Raw genomic sequence first — 12,078 nt, 5'->3', positions numbered from 1 at the left:
AATTTTAATGCGAGTGTTAAATAGTTAATTACCCCTAATTGCAGCTCTTTAAATAAGGGGGGTAGACGATATTTTCCATTGAAATCGGGCTTTCAGCATCAACACATTTTAAAATATTCTTGGATATGAATAAATGTTCCTTAAATCTTCTCTTATGTTTTACGTATATAACATATATTATTGATAAAATACAATGTTTTAGTTGTAAAACCCTTTGAAATTGGTGAAAAGATAAGCATTTTTGTAGTTCTTTGTCTGTAAATATATGTCTCTCCCCCCCCCCCCCCCCAGTGAAACACAAAGAGGGGGGGGAGATGTTTTAAAAATGTTTTCAAAGAATTTTCCGTTTTCCGTTGATTTCTATAGTGAAAAACACAAGTTTTTTCCCAAATTACAGAGTTACCTCTCTTTATTTTCCCAAAGAAGTAATGTTTTATGAAAATATCTATATAAATATGAAAAATCATTCAAATATGTTAACTTTTGAAAATTGACTTTTAGGTAGGCGGGAGAACAATGCTATCGTTCGCAGTTCTTAACACTGAGCATAAATCATGATTGCAATATTATTGGTTGTTGTATGTTTTCTAGTTATCGTTGATTCATACCAATTTATTTTTTTTCTGTAATTTTTATCTTGATGAAGCCTTTACCATACGATGCCTTCAATCAGTCTCAGATGAGACGGAAGCGCCACTGATATTTTTGTAAGTACATAAATGGCACCAAGTTTTTATCTTCGTTTTAAGTTTTTACATTTACAGAATTTTATGTTTTTCAAATGTGCACCAAGAATCAGGACTTTAGGAGGAGTAGCGTTTTGAAAGAGTTTATATATTCTTTTTTTTATAACAACACTAATAACTAGAAAGTTATAATTGCAAACACAAAATGGGGGCAGATAAAGAATTTTTAACTATATCGATATCTGACTTTTGTATGTGGATCGGAAAGACGTATAATATAAAAGATATTGATTCAATCCACCATCAAGGCCTTCGACTGTGCTTAGAGCCTTTTGAAATTTCCCTACCGAGTTTATATGTCAAACTAAAATTTTAAACAAATACTGCTAATCCTGTATATAACTGTATTTTTCATTCGCAATATCCCACTGCGGGAGGTGTATATCTATCCTTCGGATGAGACCGTATAAATTGAAGTCCCGCGTTGCAATAGGTGCTGGCACGAAAAAGGTCCCTCATTGCTCAAAGGCCGAGTAGAGGCCTAAATTTGCAGCCCTCCACCAGCATGTGGTGGCGTCTAATAATATCAATATGAGTGAAAAATTTTCGAGGGGATGTCAAACAAACATTCATCCACAGTATAAAATTCTATAGAATAAAAATAAAACGTATGAAATCCATTGCTTTAATATCTATAAAACATATAAAGGATTGTGATCTACATGTACCTTTGGACTATGGAAAAACCACAACTTACTCTAAAATACCATCATAAAAAATTTAACCAATGATAGATACATCTTAAGCTGAGTTTAAGAAATCAGAAACAAAATATCTTATTTTTCAAATTTAGCGGAAATAGAAAATTTTAAAAATTCTACAGTTGAGATAACGAACAGTATTCAAGCTCAAAAGTCCATTCAAATAATACAAATCAGGAGCAGAGCAAACATGGACCTCTTAAAACATCAGAGGTGGGATCAGGTGCCATGGGGGAGTGAGCATCCCCTGTCGACGGTCTAACCCGTCGTTTGTTCCTTGTCATGATTGAGAAACAACGAAAAAATCCGTCGACAATTCTTTGTGTAAAAAAGGGTCTGTCAACTAGTATGAAAAACGTCAAACAGCATTTGACTTAATGATAGATTGTACTTGCTGACAAGGTCATTGTATCGAACATAGAACTTACGAAATGACGACTTTAAACAAGACTGTTGATATTCTTGTTTCATCAACTTGTTCGTCAGTTACCTACCTTGATTTAGAAATTGTTCTTACGTAGAGCATGCTCTTGGATATCGAATCAATAGAGATATATAAACCCCATATGCAGGTGATAAGTATGATGGCCGATATCAGCCTGTCTAAATTACACGGCCTATAATTTTATTTTTTGTACATGTACATTTCTTGGAATTTGTACATGTACAAAATATATGAAATTACAATTTAGAGAAAGGACAAATTGTTCATGTACAATTCTTACATGTCCATGTACAGACAAAAAATCTAAGCGGAAAATAAAAGATTTTGTCACTATACAGGAATAGACATTAACTTTCAGATTTTCTTGCCCTTCAGGCAAGTGATCTCAAACTTTGACTTGTCCGAACTCAAAACTTGGTTGCCCAAAATAAGGAAAGAACATCAAAGAAATTTTTTATTACTGTAAATGTTATAACAAGAAAAAATGTGACCAAATACACTACCGTCAATTTGGCAAGGTGAGGTACCTGAAAAAATTTAAATGCTGCGTTTGTACATAAATGTATACCACTGTCCTTCTAAATTTAACCTGTTAACACACACTGCCATATACATGTAGCAATAACCCTCCGTTTAAATAAAATTCATATTTTTAAAAATTATTTTTGGTAGGATTCTTTTTGTGAATTGTGATTTTCTGAGATAACTGTGAAACAACGCTGAAGGAAGATAGTTGCTACGTAACACACATCGATCTTTACCTTGATCAGGATACATCGTGTTACACTGTACTTATATTCTTTGAGTAAATAAATAATCTAATGTCCAAACAAGAAGTTAAGAAAGATGTTAGACAGTGAATAGACGAACAGCATATTTACCAGGGAAAAATGGAATAATGAACCCGATTTTCAAATGAAAGGTATAATCCAAAAATGCTGACAAGGAATTCGGAATGCAAAAACATTGTCAGTCAGGTACCTGGCGGAAATCAAGTCTTCAATTTATTTTTTTTTATATAAATTAATGTAAACTAAATTAATATGTACATTTCTATGAAAAAAAATCACTTGCCCAATCGGACAAGTACGACGCAAGATTTACTTGCCCGAACTGAGAATTTACTTGTCCCGGGCAATCGGACAACCGTTAATGTCGATCCCTGCTATAATTATTGTACATGTACAATTCTATTTAAAATTTTAATTAGCATTCTTCTACTTGACTTTCGATAACCTGAACGCAATAAATATATAAAAGATAATCGTCCCTTCGTAAAGGACACGTGGGAAATATCAATTAAAGTATGTTTCTGAACTTTTATCTGTTGCACACAAAGGAAGCAATTTATTGCACAGCAAATTACCTATTGTGTCCTACAAACGCAATAAAAACTTGCCATGGGTAATATTCTCACCTCCTTAATAATTAAATAATTTTATTTTTTTATAATGTAGATGCTTAAATGCATAATGCAAATAAACTCCTGATGAGGCGGAATTGCAGCAAAAGAAAGAAAATTCTTTCTTCATTATAAAATCAATTTTTATTAATAAACCTCGTATCACATCGCCGAAACACTAAAATACTGAAGAGTCAAGTGTTGGAGGTACGTGGCTGATGGGAGCCACTTTTTTTTTTTTTTTAAAAATTCAGGTCCAAGTTGATTATTATGATTTATTGTTTGAGGGGTATCAAAAGTCAAGTGCAAGAATCCAATGAACGTTAATAAAAATTTTGAATATAAGAATTGTGCATGTACAATATTTATAGCGACGAAATCTTTAAATATATACTGCTGAAGATTTTTTTTATCTGTACATGTACAAGTTTAAAGACTTGTACATGTACATTTTGTCTTCTTGCAATATTGTAACATTTTATATTTTTGTACATGTATAAATTTCAAGAAATGTACACATACAAAAGATAAAATTTAAGGCCGTGTAATTTTAATTCAGACAGCCTGATATCGGCCATCGTAGATAAGGGTATGTTGCTGCAAAGGTAAGGGAAGTTGACGATTGAAAAGTTAACTTACTTAATCCAGAAATTTAGCCTGAATGGGAGTGAATGCAAAACTTGCGAAAGTCCCTTAATTAAGTGTATATCATTTTCTTTCAGAATCTACTGATTTTACACCAAATCAAAGAAAACTTTTTACAAATACTAATGTGTACACAAAAATCAATTTTAGAATTTTAAAACGAAACACATTTTTTACAGTAAAATTTAGATGTACAATATTTCAGTAATTTGTTGGTAAATTTCTATTAAAATGGTCGGGGTATACATGTATAGTGTTACGTCTTTCCGCCCGACATTCTGTCATTTTAGTTTCCAGGTCTTTTTGCCATGTTTTTAGAAAAATAAGCTGATTTTTAGCATGTTCCTTCATATTAATGACTAAAGATCAAATTTGAGTTCCGTAAAGATTGACATATTTTTGTGAACGTTATCGCCCTTACACTTTCGAATACTGTAAACAGGGTTATTTTCATCCCGCATTTTTTCGACTTTGCAAACAATTTTGGCCCGTTTTAAATTTGGCCATTCACAATTCTGTTTAAGAAATTATACTGTGGCCTTTGAATTCGCCCCTTCTTTACTTCACCTACCAGTGAGTAGGGCAGAAGGGGCAAAAAATAAAGGGGGCCTGGCAGAAACTTTAAATTCTATATCTTAAAATTTCGAAATCTGCAAGCCCGCCTTTTTTTTGGTCGAGCCTGGGTCATAGTATATATATATATATATATATATATATATATATATATATATATATATATATATATATATATATATATATATATATATAATGGATAGAAATTTGTGAGATTAATAGTTTCCAACTCATGATACCGTTTTTTTAATTAAAAAAAAAAATTGGGCAAAAAGTAGGTCACAATAATGCATGATATTGCCATTTTTAAAATTAAACAGGCGGTCGTAACTACATGTATTCCCGAAATGACAAATCATCTGTATTTTATAAATATAGATATGACTCCTGCACCTTGTATAAAATTGTATCGAAAATAAAGATTATTAAAAATTGTGAATATTTGTATTTTCTCTATATAAACTTTCAGTCGTTAAAGCGCTCGCTCGGTGGTCGGAAGGTCATGTGTTCGAATCCCGGCCGCGACAGATCGAAGTCGATAAAAAATAGGTAGCAACTGTTCCTTCGCCAAGCGCTCGGCACTTTGAAGTGAAAGTTGTGGGTCCTTAGGATGAGACCTTAAAAACCGAGACCCCGTGTCATGGTAGGCGTTGGCACGATAAAGAACCCTCACTGCTTAAAGACCCTGAGTGCCGAGTAAAGGTCCAAATTTAAAGCCCATTACCGGTATATGGTAACATCTCTGTATGAGTGAAAGATTCTCGAACGGGACGTAAAACAACATACAATCAATCAATATATTAAACTTTTATGGATTCGAATATCCGCCATTATAGATCCAATATGGCCGATATGCAAATGTCAAAATGAGTAGAATCAACACCACTTCTCCATATGCTCCAAAGTCAAATTAAACATACAAACTGTGAGCAGAGCAAACATGGATCGCTGAAAAGGTGCAATAAAGGAGTGAGCAACCCTTCTCGACGGGTCACTTTCGATGTGTGCTCCTTGTCACGATGGAGATCGGGAAAATTATGGCCCTAAAACTGAGAAAAATTCTCATTATTCTGTATTTTCCGGACTTATTTTGCTGTGCTTGTAGATAATGAGCTAATATTTGTTATGTCTCTTATTGATGGCTTAGGGACCAAGTTCGAGTTCCTGATGATTGACCCATTTTAACGAAAATATGGCCCTTAGACTTTGAAAATTTCTATTTCACTGTTTCTTGATATTGTTTTTAGTTTATTTGTTTTGGTTATACTTGTAGATAATACTTGTTTTTTTTTAAATATTGATGACTTAGAGATCAGATATGAGTTTCATATTGATTTACCCATTTTTATGAAATGGCCCTTGGAATTCGAAATTTTCGTATCATTTACTGTGTTTAAGCCTTTACCGCTTTGGTTGTGAGTGATCACCATTTACGCAGCATTAGTACATGTACGTTGTGGTATAGAAAATTGATTCAAGATTTTGCTTCCATATTTTATTAAAATATATGTACATTTTTAGGAAAATTTAGGTCGCCCAGATAAAACAAAGGATAAAGTGGCAACCAATCCGACTGAGGATGAAGACATACCAGGGCCTTTCTTTTCTTTTTCACCAAAGAGAAAAACATCCACCCAAACACAGGCGACAGAGTTTTCCTTTTCGAGGATGCAGCATATGCGGCAAATGGAGAAAGGAAACAAAAACCATGTGGGTGGGTTGCTCACATGTTTGTAATCTTGGAAGGGCAAAACAGACATGTGAGTGCTGGGTCCATGCGTTATGCATCGGCATTACTGTTACATCCATGACTCTCCTCAGCAGGATTGGGTGGAAATGTCCATTACACATTGGATATGTGAAAACAAAAACAACAAAAATTAAAAAAGGAAATCTTTAATTTTTTAATTTGTTATTTACATTTTTTCTCTCTGTCTATACACCTACAGACATTTACCCAGCCACTTGATGTTGTCTGGAACCCCACTTGGTATCCGAATTTTGGTTGTTCTAACGGTCTCTAGAATGAAATATACCCCCTTTCCCTTTGACTCTTTACCAAACACACTGTAAGACACATTGTCTTCAAGAAACTTTGCAAGTTTGTCGGGACACTGAATACGAAGAAATGAGTCTCTAATATATGTCTTCATGCATATCGGCATGTTAAGGCCAAAGAAGAGGGGCGAAAACTTTGTTTTGCCAGCAATGAAAGCGCGTGTATTGTTTCGTCTGACCCAAGCTCTAAATGCATGGAGGGTGAACCAATAAGTAAAAACTACATAAGCCATAAACTTGTAATTAGGGTTACGAACACCCAAGTACCACTGGTAAAAGCCAAGTAATAAGGGGGAGATGATTCTCTAGTGTCCTTGATATATGTGGTTAATAATTTCCATGAATATGGTAAGAATTTGCCAGCTTTTATGATGAACTATATAAAGAATTATAATATCAATTATAATCATAAAAACGATCATAATTCATTTATACATGGTGTGGTAGTGATATATTTCTTCATTATCTTATGGTAATTGTGTTTGGGGAATTATTACCAGTGGCGCTCTTGTAGGAGGCCTGTGCCTTTTGACTCCATTGTGCAGTGGGGACAGACAACTGTGTTCTCTGCCAATATATGCATATGGTTTATTATGTAACATGTAAAACGATTTCGTTAAAAAATAAATATGTATCTTCATTTTCAATTGTATTATAATCATTCTTTAAACGTCCTCCACGTTTAATTGTAAACTTATCCATGATTCAAGATGCAAGGGTAAAAGGCAGACCGTCGGAACCAATCACTGTCCAATCTTTCCTATCCAACATCAGTTTGTAGCAAAATGTGTCCAACAACCTGTGTGGACAATTTATTTGTTAATTAAGCTGTATGTGGGTGGTTTGGTAGGTAGGGGCCTGGGGTATATAACTCTATATAACTCTTTAATGTTTTTTAAATCATCTTTTGTAGGATTTAAAAGAAATGTTCGTATTAATTTGACCTTTTCCACAGATTCGTAGGAACAAGGATTTTCAAAACATGGTTCATCAACGCTCGAGGTATGTCCAGATTTCACGAAACAATACCTACAAAAGAAAAATTGAGAATAAAATACCAACAAAGATGAGGTGATTTTGAATTTTAAAAACTCAAAAGTAAATCAATCACACCTTTCACATGCAGAAGAATGCGAAATATAATATTGAAAACATTTTTGTCTATGTCATTTATTCCCTCTGCATCCATCTGTTTCCATTTCTTTTAAATTCTATGTTCCAGATACTGATTTAAAAAAAATAAAGAAAAAAAAAATAGGTACAGGTATATGAAAAATCTGCTTATATGAAATTGAGAGTAAAATGAAAACAATATATTTCTTATAAAACTCAACGGATGCATTAACGTAATTTTTTAAATTCCTCATTATCAAGTGCGTTAGACTTTTATCATTTTGTCAACTGTTTGGCTCTTTCCATCCTGGGAAAAGTCCATCCACTCTTTTAGGGACATCTCTGGTCTCTTTTGCAGTTGCTGTGTGTCATCAGGCACAAGATGGGCGGTTGTGGTGATGACACTGGAGGAGAATTTATAAATCACCTCAACTTTCCACTTTTTTTTCAAGAACCTGTGATGAACAAAATAAGTTACATATTTCAATTGTCAGCATATTTTCAAATTTAATTATTCATCATGGGTACCTGATTATTGTCAAAAAAGTTACAACATCAGCATGTTGTGGGCACTGGATCTTTTGTTTTCCTTAATTGATCCGGAATCCAGTTTAGAACGGTAGTGTATGATCCAGATGGACTGCCTTTAGTAAAAGTTTTAAGGCAATATTTGAAATCCTTTACTAAATACCCAATTAAACTTTGAGCAAATGAAATCGGGGATACAAATCATCGGTTTCTGCACCCATACAAGGACTCCAATGTTTTTGCCATCGAAACCTCGCTGCAGGTGTCTCCACAGCAACCCCTTACAAAGTTGAGAACAACTTTATTCCTTTCGTCACCAATCTATAAGGAAATGAAAAATTATTAATTCGAATTATAAAAGTATAAATGTTCTATAATACATCGCTATAATTTAAAAAAAAGTAACTTTGATGTGATATGTTTGCAAAAATTCAATGTCCCTGTACATGTTCCCATATTTTATCGAGTCTTCATTTATTCCCTTTCTTTGAATTTTTCCCTGTTTAAAGCAGATATGTGTTTGATCTTAAGACAGGTTAGATATTATGTAATACATGTCTATGCATTTTATGATGTATTCATCTTATAAAAATGCTTGTGACATATTGTAAAACTTCCATAACGCATGAGCTAAAGAAGATAACTGCTCCAATGACAATTTGTTCTGAATTACATCCAAAAATTCATCAAAATAGTCCAGGATGGTTATGGTGCGTTTAAATGCAGCTTCCTCTGCCCGGGCCTCATACTCAATCCCCTGCTTGGCAAATTGTGCAAATAGGTTGCAGAAGAAAGTTCAGTGCGGGAAAATGTGATTCCTTCAAACAAGGAAATCAATTACCGACATTTTAGTTTTTATGTCGGAAATTCGACGAATAGATTCCTCCCCACGAGGATATGATAAACAGCAATCATGGTGTTTGCTGCCTCATTTACGCTTTGGAGGCATTTATGTACAAAACATTTTAATACAAAATCACTTAATATTATCATTCAATGCTTCTATTTTGTACTGCATACCATCCCCCGTTCTAACCCCCTCCCCCTTCACTTAATTTATATGCCTCTTTTTTTATTGATGGCCATGATTATTAGTCCCCTACCGGTGAAACCGGAGGGGACTATAGGTTTCCTCTGAGTCTGTCCCTCCGTCTGTCTGTCTGTCAGTCTGTCCCACTTGGTTTTCCGCTCTTTTTCATAAACGCTTGCAGATATTTAGCTGATTTTTGGTATGTGAGTGTATCTTGATGAGTTACAGACCAAGTTTGCATTTCGTTCCGCTTCATTGATTTTGACGGAATTACGGCCTTTTCAATTTTTAAGGGTTTTCCGCAATTTTCTTATAAACGCTTTCAGATATTGAGCTGATTTTTGGTATGTGACTTTACCTTGATTAGTTCTAGATTAGGTTTGCATTTCGTTCCGCTTCATTGATTTTTGACGGAATTATGACATTTTCGATTCTTAACGGGAACCAGATTACACCTGCCGGTAGGGGACTAGTATTGCTAATGCAATTCTCTCAGAATGCTTGTTTAATTCAAAGTGTGGCTCTATGTCTAGATGTCACAAAATTTAAATAAAATAAATCACTTAATATTATCAATCAATGCTACTATTTTGTAATGCATACCCCCTCCCCCTGGTTTGGTTTGGTCAGGTTATTTGACAGTCACGTGATAAATGTATGTAATGTGTATTGTAATCAAATTTCAATATCGCAAGGGCATAACCTAGTTAAAATTAAAATTTAAAGTAATAAATTGTTTCTACATAACTTGTAGTTTATGGAAAGTGCTGCTGCTTTAAATAGAATTCGCATTTATTAGTTTAAATTTCAAGTTATTTGACACTAGTCGAAATATATGTGACCTTTACAAAGTATCTTATGTGTGAGTTATGCTCTCGATTTCAAGAAAGCAGCAGCATTTTTCAAGTTAAGGAATATTTTAGTTATGTATATTCAAACCAGAAGTCTCTGATGAGACTGTAGCTCTACTGGTCTGTACGTATAACGAAGAAAAAGTAGCATGCAGCAATAAATAGAATTATGTATCTTAATGTAGTCTACTTGTGTGCCAAGTTATATTGAAATCCAACGAAAACTGTAGGAGGAGTAACGTTTTAAAAGTATTTCACAGAAATTTATATTTTTAGTAACCATGGCAACACCATTTACTGTAATCTCAGCGAGATCCGTAAAGACTAAAAATTCTGGTCTGTTGTCTCTACGGATCTCAGACCAGTGTCTCATAATCTCATTCGGGGTTTCGTGCCCTGACTTAATTCGACCGCTTGTTTCGATTAATACGGGCTGAAATGAATAAGCTGTCCGCTTCAACTTTTTGTTTTGGGCATCCTTTTAATTTCCTATCACCTTAAAACGTTCGTTTCTTACCTCTGAAAGGTTTAAATCCATCAAAATATAAAGTTGTTGATTTTTCATAGCAATAACCTATTCGTTTAAACCTTCAATGCTGAGGAATTCCAGCAATAGTCTGCTTCAGATACTTCGTTCCAAGTGTAGTCGAAGTCCGGGCACGAAACCCCGAATGAGATTATGTGACACTTGACACTAGTCTGAGATCCGTAGAGACCCCAGACCAAAATTTTTAGTCTCTACGGATCTCGCTGAGATTACTTTTACTGAAATCCAAAACCGATATACACTATCATGTATCGTAGTGTAGTCTAATCGTGTGCCAAATTAGATTGCAATCAAACCGAAACTGCAGCAGGAGTAATGTATAATGGAATTTTACAGAAATTTCTATTTTAGTAACCATGGCAAAACCATTCACCAACATCAAAAACCAATTTATCAAAAAATATATCTTAGTGTAGTCTACATGTGTGCTAAGTTAGATTAAAATAGGGACTAAAACTGTAGGAGGAATTGCGTTCAAGGAATTTCACAGATAATTCTATTTTTAGTAACCATGGCAACACAGTTCATTGAAATCAAATACAAATGAACTAAATTATGTATCGTAGTGTAGTCTACTTGTATGCCAAATTATATTGAAATCAGACCAAAACTGTAGCAGGAGTAGCGTTTTAAAGAAATTTCTGTTCACAGAAATTTCTATTTTTAGTAACCATGGCAATACCGTTCATCGAAATCAAAAACCGATGCACTAAATTATGTATCTTAGTGTAGTCTACTTGTGTGTCAAGTTATATTGAAATCAGACCAAAATTGTAGCAGGCGGAGCGTTTTAAAGGAATTACACAGAAAATTCTGTTTTTAGTAACCATGACAAAAAAATCAGACCAAAACTGTAGAAGGAGTAGCGTTTTGAAAAATTGTTTACAGACAGACAGACAGACAGACGTAAGGACGACGGACACCTTATTATCGCATAAGCTCTTCTGGTCTCTGACCAGTAGCGTGCTAAACAAGCTAGAATTAATTCAATACATTCCTCGATAGTTTCAAAATAATGTTTTGTTTGTTTGTATGTTAATTGTTTAACGTCCCTCTCGAGAATTTTTCATTCAAATGGAGACGCCACCACTTGCCGGTGGAGAGCTGCAAATTTTGTCCTATACTCGGCATTTACTGCCATTGAGCAGTGAGGGATTTTTTCGTGCCAGCACCTACTGCGACACGGGACCTCGGTTTATACGGTCTCATCCGAAGGACCGGTCTCCACGTGCCACAGTGGGATTCGAACCCGCGACGTAAGGATCAACTCCTTACTTCGCGACTCTAGAGCAGAAGTTCTAACCACTGCGCCACGCGGAAGGTGCGAAAAAGTAACAAGCTCCGTGAAGCATGTTTAATTTGATCTAAATAATATAGCTGTATATTTTTTAATGATTGATTGATTGTATGTTGTTTAACGTCCCTCTCGAGAATTTTTC

At 34.5% G+C, this 12,078-nt stretch overlaps 1 pseudogene; it reads right to left on the bottom strand.

Annotated features, from left to right (window-relative positions):
- Window positions 1-6,355: 6,355 nt before the first annotated feature.
- LOC133181219 (uncharacterized) lies at window positions 6,356-9,058 on the bottom strand (annotated as a pseudogene).
- Window positions 9,059-12,078: the final 3,020 nt, after the last annotated feature.

The sequence above is a fragment of the Saccostrea echinata genome, unplaced genomic scaffold (assembly GCF_033153115.1).
Source record: "Saccostrea echinata isolate AGI-Se365-2 ecotype Australia unplaced genomic scaffold, CSIRO_AGI_Sech_v1 ptg000001l, whole genome shotgun sequence".
NCBI classification, from domain to species: Eukaryota; Metazoa; Mollusca; class Bivalvia; order Ostreida; family Ostreidae; genus Saccostrea; species Saccostrea echinata.
The sequence above is the reverse complement of the archived record's forward strand: the minus strand, read 5'-3'. Positions and strand labels throughout refer to the sequence as shown.